At 52.5% G+C, this 6,366-nt stretch overlaps 16 non-coding genes and 2 pseudogenes across 16 annotated transcripts; all 18 read right to left on the bottom strand.

Annotated features, from left to right (window-relative positions):
- On the bottom strand, positions 1 to 110 carry LOC111440595 (annotated as a pseudogene; the record flags this gene model as incomplete).
- Positions 111 to 342: 232 nt separating this feature from the next.
- LOC111440581 lies at positions 343 to 461 on the bottom strand. Its single transcript, XR_002709958.1, has one exon. It is a non-coding gene; the product is annotated as a 5S ribosomal RNA (ribosomal RNA).
- Positions 462 to 648: 187 nt separating this feature from the next.
- On the bottom strand, positions 649 to 806 carry LOC111440594 (annotated as a pseudogene).
- A 227-nt stretch (positions 807 to 1,033) lies between these two features.
- On the bottom strand, positions 1,034 to 1,152 carry LOC111440596. The gene has a single exon (XR_002709971.1). It is a non-coding gene; the product is annotated as a 5S ribosomal RNA (ribosomal RNA).
- Positions 1,153 to 1,379: 227 nt separating this feature from the next.
- LOC111440592 lies at positions 1,380 to 1,498 on the bottom strand. Its single transcript, XR_002709969.1, has one exon. It is a non-coding gene; the product is annotated as a 5S ribosomal RNA (ribosomal RNA).
- Positions 1,499 to 1,724: 226 nt separating this feature from the next.
- On the bottom strand, positions 1,725 to 1,843 carry LOC111440591. Its single transcript, XR_002709968.1, has one exon. It is a non-coding gene; the product is annotated as a 5S ribosomal RNA (ribosomal RNA).
- A 226-nt stretch (positions 1,844 to 2,069) lies between these two features.
- On the bottom strand, positions 2,070 to 2,188 carry LOC111440583. The gene has a single exon (XR_002709961.1). It is a non-coding gene; the product is annotated as a 5S ribosomal RNA (ribosomal RNA).
- A 226-nt stretch (positions 2,189 to 2,414) lies between these two features.
- Positions 2,415 to 2,533, bottom strand: LOC111440582. The gene has a single exon (XR_002709960.1). It is a non-coding gene; the product is annotated as a 5S ribosomal RNA (ribosomal RNA).
- A 232-nt stretch (positions 2,534 to 2,765) lies between these two features.
- Positions 2,766 to 2,884, bottom strand: LOC111440590. The gene has a single exon (XR_002709967.1). It is a non-coding gene; the product is annotated as a 5S ribosomal RNA (ribosomal RNA).
- A 233-nt stretch (positions 2,885 to 3,117) lies between these two features.
- Positions 3,118 to 3,236, bottom strand: LOC111440593. The gene has a single exon (XR_002709970.1). It is a non-coding gene; the product is annotated as a 5S ribosomal RNA (ribosomal RNA).
- A 227-nt stretch (positions 3,237 to 3,463) lies between these two features.
- Positions 3,464 to 3,582, bottom strand: LOC111440598. Its single transcript, XR_002709973.1, has one exon. It is a non-coding gene; the product is annotated as a 5S ribosomal RNA (ribosomal RNA).
- A 240-nt stretch (positions 3,583 to 3,822) lies between these two features.
- Positions 3,823 to 3,942, bottom strand: LOC111440589. Its single transcript, XR_002709966.1, has one exon. It is a non-coding gene; the product is annotated as a 5S ribosomal RNA (ribosomal RNA).
- Positions 3,943 to 4,169: 227 nt separating this feature from the next.
- Positions 4,170 to 4,288, bottom strand: LOC111440585. The gene has a single exon (XR_002709963.1). It is a non-coding gene; the product is annotated as a 5S ribosomal RNA (ribosomal RNA).
- Positions 4,289 to 4,515: 227 nt separating this feature from the next.
- Positions 4,516 to 4,634, bottom strand: LOC111440588. Its single transcript, XR_002709965.1, has one exon. It is a non-coding gene; the product is annotated as a 5S ribosomal RNA (ribosomal RNA).
- Positions 4,635 to 4,941: 307 nt separating this feature from the next.
- Positions 4,942 to 5,060, bottom strand: LOC111440586. The gene has a single exon (XR_002709964.1). It is a non-coding gene; the product is annotated as a 5S ribosomal RNA (ribosomal RNA).
- A 241-nt stretch (positions 5,061 to 5,301) lies between these two features.
- On the bottom strand, positions 5,302 to 5,420 carry LOC111440580. Its single transcript, XR_002709957.1, has one exon. It is a non-coding gene; the product is annotated as a 5S ribosomal RNA (ribosomal RNA).
- A 240-nt stretch (positions 5,421 to 5,660) lies between these two features.
- Positions 5,661 to 5,779, bottom strand: LOC111440597. The gene has a single exon (XR_002709972.1). It is a non-coding gene; the product is annotated as a 5S ribosomal RNA (ribosomal RNA).
- Positions 5,780 to 6,006: 227 nt separating this feature from the next.
- LOC111440584 lies at positions 6,007 to 6,125 on the bottom strand. Its single transcript, XR_002709962.1, has one exon. It is a non-coding gene; the product is annotated as a 5S ribosomal RNA (ribosomal RNA).
- Between the last annotated feature and the right edge of the window lie 241 nt (positions 6,126 to 6,366).

Raw genomic sequence — 6,366 nt, 5'->3', positions numbered from 1 at the left:
TGCAACACGAGGACTAGTGGTCACCCAACTTAGTACTACTCTCGGCCAAGCACGCTTAATTGCGAAGTTCTGATGGGATTCGGTTCACTAGTGCTGGTATGATCGCACCCGACATGCAATGCGCACAAATTGCATTTAGCGCATGCGGGGCGGCATGATCGAGGCGACGGTGGGTGCACGCACGTGCTCGGAACGGTCGGCGGGGCCCGCGCGGACACGTCGGGGAGAAGAAACGCGATGGGCGTGAGCGGGGGAGGTTGCCATTTGTAAAGAAAGGAAGAAAAGAACGGGGAGAAATTGAAATAACGAGCAAAAGAAATAAGAAATAAAAAAATAAAAAAAGGGGTGCAACACGAGGACTTCCCAAGCGGTCACCCAACTTAGTACTACTCTCGCCCAAGCACGCTTAACTGCGGAGTTCTGATGGGATCCAGTGCATTAGTGCTGGTATGATCGCACCCGACATGCAATGCGTACAAATTGCATTTAACGCATGCGGGGCGGCATGATCGAGCTGACGGTGGGTGCACGCACGTGCTCGGAACGGTCGGCGGGGCCCGCGCGGACACGTTGGTGTAAAGAAACGCGATGAGGGGGGAGGTTGCCATTTGTAAAGAAAGGAAGAAAAGAAATAAAAAAATAAAAAAAGGGGTGCAACACGAGGACTTCCCAAGTGGTCACCCAACTTAGTACTACTCTCGCCCAAGAGGAAGTGGTCACCCAACTTAGTACTACTCTCGCCCAAGCACGCTTGACTGCGGAGTTCTGATGGGATCCGTTGCATTAGTGCTGGTATGATCGCACCCGACATGCAATGCGCACAAATTGCATTTAACGCATGCGGGGCGGCATGATCGAGGCGATGGTGGGTGCACGCACGTGCTCGGAACGGTCGGCGGGGCCCGCGCAGACACGTCGGGGAGAAGAAACGCGATGAGCGGGGGAGGTTGCCATTTGTAAAGAAAGGAAGAAAAGAACGGGGAGAAATTGAAATAACGAGCAAAAGAAATAAGAAATAAAAAAAATAAAAAAAGGGGTGCAACACGAGGACTTCCCAAGTGGTCACCCAACTTAGTACTACTCTCGCCCAAGCACGCTTAACTGCGGAGTTCTGATGGGATCCGGTGCATTAGTGCTGGTATGATCGCACCCGACATGCAATGCGCACAAATTGCATTTAACGCATGCGGGGCGGCATGATCGAGCCGACGGTGGGTGCACGCACGTGCTCGGAACGGTCGGCGGGGCCCGCGCAGACACGTCGGGGAGAAGAAACGCGATGAGCGGGGGAGGTTGCCATTTGTAAAGAAAGGAAGAAAAGAACGGGGAGAAATTGAAATAACAAGCAAAAGAAATAAGAAATAAAAAAATAAAAAAAGGGGGTGCAACACGAGGACTTCCCAAGTGGTCACCCAACTTAGTACTACTCTCGCCCAAGCACGCTTAACTGCGGAGTTCTGATGGGATCCGGTGCATTAGTGCTGGTATGATCGCACCCGACATGCAATGCGCACAAATTGCATTTAACGCATGCGGGGCGGCATGATCGAGCCGACGGTGGGTGCACGCACGTGCTCGGAACGGTCGGCGGGGCCCGCGCGGACACGTCGGGGAGAAGAAACGCGATGAGCGGGGGAGGTTGCCATTTGTAAAGAAAGGAAGAAAAGAACGGGGAGAAATTGAAATAACAAGCAAAAGAAATAAGAAATAAAAAAATAAAAAAAGGGGTGCAACACGAGGACTTCCCAAGTGGTCACCCAACTTAGTACTACTCTCGCCCAAGCACGCATGACTGCGGAGTTCTGATGGGATCCGTTGCATTAGTGCTGGTATGATCGCACCCGACATGCAATGCGCACAAATTGCATTTAACGCATGTGGGGCGGCATGATCGAGGCGACGGTGGGTGCACGCACGTGCTCGGAACGGTCGGCGGGGCCCGTGCGGACACGTCGGGGAGAAGAAACGCGATGAGCGGGGGAGGTTGCCATTTGTAAAGAAAGGAAGAAAAGAACGGGGATAAATTGAAATAACGAGCAAAAGAAATAAGAAATAAAAAAATAAAAAAAGGGGTGCAACACGAGGACTTCCCAAGTGGTCACCCAACTTAGTACTACTCTCGCCCAAGCACGCTTGACTGCGGAGTTCTGATGGGATCCGTTGCATTAGTGCTGGTATGATCGCACCCGACATGCAATGCGCACAAATTGCATTTAACGCATGCGGGGCGGCATGATCGAGGCGACGGTGGGTGCACGCACGTGCTCGGAACGGTCGGCGGGGCCCGCGCGGACACGTCGGGGAGAAGAAACGCGATGAGCGGGGGAGGTTGCCATTTGTAAAGAAAGGAAGAAAAGAACGGGGAGAAATTGAAATAACGAGCAAAAGAAATAAGAAATAAAAAAATAAAAAAAGGGGTGCAACACGAGGACTTCCCAAGTGGTCACCCAACTTAGTACTACTCTCGCCCAAGCACGCTTGACTGCGGAATTCTGATGGGATCCGGTGCATTAGTGCTGGTATGATCGCACCCGACATGCAATGCGCACAAATTGCATTTAACGCATGCGGGGCGGCATGATCGAGGTGACGGTGGGTGCACGCACGTGCTCGGAACGGTCGGCGGGGCCCGCGCGGACACGTCGGGGAGAAGAAACGCGATGGGCGTGAGCGGGGGAGGTTGCCATTTGTAAAGAAAGGAAGAAAAGAACGGGGAGAAATTGAAATAACGAGCAAAAGAAATAAGAAATAAAAAAATAAAAAAAGGGGTGCAACACGAGTACTTCCCAAGTTGTCACCCAACTTAGTACTACTCTCGCCCAAGCACACTTAGCTGCGGAGTTCTGATGGGATCCGGTGCATTAGTGCTGGTATGATCGCACCCGAAATGCAATGCGCACAAATTGCATTTAACGCATGCGGGGCGGCATGATCGAGGCGACGGTGGGTGCACGCACGTGCTCGGAACGGTCGGCGGGGCCCGCGCGGACACATCGGGGAGAAGAAACGCGATGGGCGTGAGCGAGGGAGGTTGCCATTTGTAAAGAAAGGAAGAAAAGAACGGGGAGAAATTGAAATAACGAGCAAAAGAAATAAGAAATAAAAAAATAAAAAAAAGGGGTGAAACACGAAGACTTCCCAAGTGGTCACTCAACTTAGTACTACTCTCGCCCAAGCACGCTTAGCTGCGGAGTTCTGATGGGATCCGGTGCATTAGTGCTGGTATGATCGCACCCGACATGCAATGCGCACAAATTGCATTTAACGCATGCGGGGCGGCATGATCGAGCCGACGGTGGGTGCACGCACGTGCTCGGAACGGTCGGCGGGGCCCGCGCGGACACGTCGGGGAGAAGAAACGCGATGAGCGGGGGAGGTTGCCATTTGTAAAGAAAGGAAGAAAAGAACGGGGAGAAATTGAAATAACGAGCAAAAGAAATAAGAAATAAAAAAAATAAAAAAAGGGGTGCAACACGAGGACTTCCCAAGTGGTCACCCAACTTAGTACTACTCTCGCCCAAGCACGCTTAGCTGCGGAGTTCTGATGGGATCCGGTGCATTAGTGCTGGTATGATCGCACCCGACATGCAATGCGCACAAATTGCATTCAACGGATGCGGGGCAGCATGATCGAGGCGACGGTGGGTGCACGCACGTGCTCGGAACGGTCGACGGGGCCCGTGCGGACACGTCGGGTAGAAGAAACGCGATGGGCGTGAGCGTGCGAGCGGGGGAGGTTGCAATTTGTAAAGAAAGGAAGAAAAGAACGGGGAGAAATTGAAATAACGAGCAAAAGAAATAAGAAATAAAAGAATAAAAAAAGGAGTGCAACACGAGGACTTCCCAAGTGGTCACCCAACTTAGTACTACTCTCGCCCAGGCGCGCTTAACTTGCGGAGTTCTGATGGGATCCGGTGCATTAGTGCTGGTATGATCGCACCCGACATGCAATGCGCACAAATTGCATTTAACGCATGCGGGGCGGCATGATCGAGCCGACGGTGGGTGCACGCACGTGCTCGGAACGGTCGGCGGGGCCCGCGCGGACACGTCGGGGAGAAGAAACGCGATGAGCGGGGGAGGTTGCCATTTGTAAAGAAAGGAAGAAAAGAACGGGGAGAAATTGAAATAACGAGCAAAAGAAATAAGAAATAAAAAAAATAAAAAAAGGGGTGCAACACGAGGACTTCCCAAGTGGTCACCCAACTTAGTACTACTCTCGCCCAGGCGCGCTTAACTGCAGAGTTCTGATGGGATCCGGTGCATTAGTGCTGGTATGATCGCACCCGACATGCAATGCGCACAAATTGTATTCAACGGATGCGGGGCGGCATGATCGAGGCGACGGTGGGTGCACGCACGTGCTCGAAACGGTCGACGGGGCCCGCGCGGACACGTCGGGGAGAAGAAACGCGATGAGCGGGGGAGGTTGCCATTTGTAAAGAAAGGAAGAAAAGAACGGGGAGAAATAGAAATAACGAGCAAAAGAAATAAGAAATAAAAAAAATAAAAAAAGGAGTGCAACACGAGGACTTCCCAAGTGGTCACCCAACTTAGTACTACTCTCGCCCATGCGCGCTTAACTGCAGAGTTCTGATGGGATCCGGTGCATTAGTGCTGGTATGATCGCACCCGACATGCAATGCGCACAAATTGCATTCAACGGATGCGGGGCGGCATGATCGAGGCGACGGTGGGTGCACGCACGTGCTCGGAACGGTCGACGGGGCCCGTGCGGACACGTCGGGGAGAAGAAACGCGATGGGCGTGAGCGTGCGAGCGGGGGAGGTTGCCATTTGTAGCGGACACGTCGGGGAGAAGAAACGCGATGGGCGTGAGCGTGCGAGCGGGGGAGGTTGCCATTTGTAAAGAAAGGAAGAAAAGAACGGGGAGAAATAGAAATAACGAGCAAAAGAAATAAGAAATAAAAAAATAAAAAAAGGAGTGCAACACGAGGACTTCCCAAGTGGTCACCCAACTTAGTACTACTCTCGCCCAGGCGCGCTTAACTGCAGAGTTCTGATGGGATCCGGTGTATTAGTGCTGGTATGATCGCACCCGACATGCAATGCGCACAAATTGCATTCAACGGATGCGGGGCGGCATGATCGAGGCGACGGTGGGTGCACGCACGTGCTCGAAACGGTCGACGGGGCCCGCGCGGACACGTCGGGGAGAAGAAACGCGATGGGCGTGAGCGTGCGAGCGGGGGAGGTTGCCATTTGTAAAGAAAGGAAGAAAAGAACGGGGAGAAATAGAAATAACGAGCAAAAGAAATAAGAAATAAAAAAAATAAAAAAAGGGGTGCAACACGAGGACTTCCCAAGTGGTCACCCAACTTAGTACTACTCTCGCCCAAGCACGCTTAACTGCGGAGTTCTGATGGGATCCGGTGCATTAGTGCTGGTATGATCGCACCCGACATGCAATGCGCACAAATTGCATTTAACGCATGCGGGGCGGCATGATCGAGGCGACGGTGGGTGCACGCACATTTTCGGAACGGTCGGCGGGGCCCGCGCGGACACGTCGGGGAGAAGAAACGCGATGAGCGTGGGCGTGCGAGCGGGGGAGGTTGCCATTTGTAAAGAAAGGAAGAAAAGAACGGGGAGAAATAGAAATAACGAGCAAAAGAAATAAGAAATAAAAAAATAAAAAAAGGGGTGCAACACGAGGACTTCCCAAGTGGTCACCCAACTTAGTACTACTCTCGCCCAGGCACGCTTAACTGCGGAGTTCTGATGGGATCCGGTGCATTAGTGCTGGTATGATCGCACCCGACATGCAATGCGCACAAATTGCATTTAACGCATGCGGGGCGGCATGATCGAGCCGACGGTGGGTGCACGCACGTGCTCGGAACGGTCGGCGGGGCCCGCGCGGACACGTCGGGGAGAAGAAACGCGATGAGCGGGGGAGGTTGCCATTTGTAAAGAAAGGAAGAAAAGAACGGGGAGAAATTGAAATAACGAGCAAAAGAAATAAGAAATAAAAAAAATAAAAAAAGGGGTGCAACACGAGGACTTCCCAAGTGGTCACCCAACTTAGTACTACTCTCGCCCAGGCGCGCTTAACTGCAGAGTTCTGATGGGATCCGGTGCATTAGTGCTGGTATGATCGCACCCGACATGCAATGCTCAGAAATTGCATTCAACGCATGCGGGGTGGCATGATCGAGGCGACGGTGGGTGCACGCACGTGCTCGGAACGGTCGACGGGGCCCGCGCGGACACATCGGGGAGAAGAAACGCGATGGCCGTGAGCGTGCGAGCGGGGGAGGTTGCCATTTGTAAAGAAAGGAAGAAAAGAACGGGGAGAAATTGAAATAACGAGCAAAAGAAATAAGAAATAAAAAAATAAAAAAAG

The sequence above is a fragment of the Cucurbita moschata genome, unplaced genomic scaffold, assembly GCF_002738365.1.
Source record: "Cucurbita moschata cultivar Rifu unplaced genomic scaffold, Cmos_1.0 Cmo_Scf00495, whole genome shotgun sequence".
Classification (NCBI taxonomy): domain Eukaryota; kingdom Viridiplantae; phylum Streptophyta; class Magnoliopsida; order Cucurbitales; family Cucurbitaceae; genus Cucurbita; species Cucurbita moschata.
Note: the sequence above shows the minus strand (reverse complement) of the source record. Positions and strands in the feature narration are given on the sequence as shown.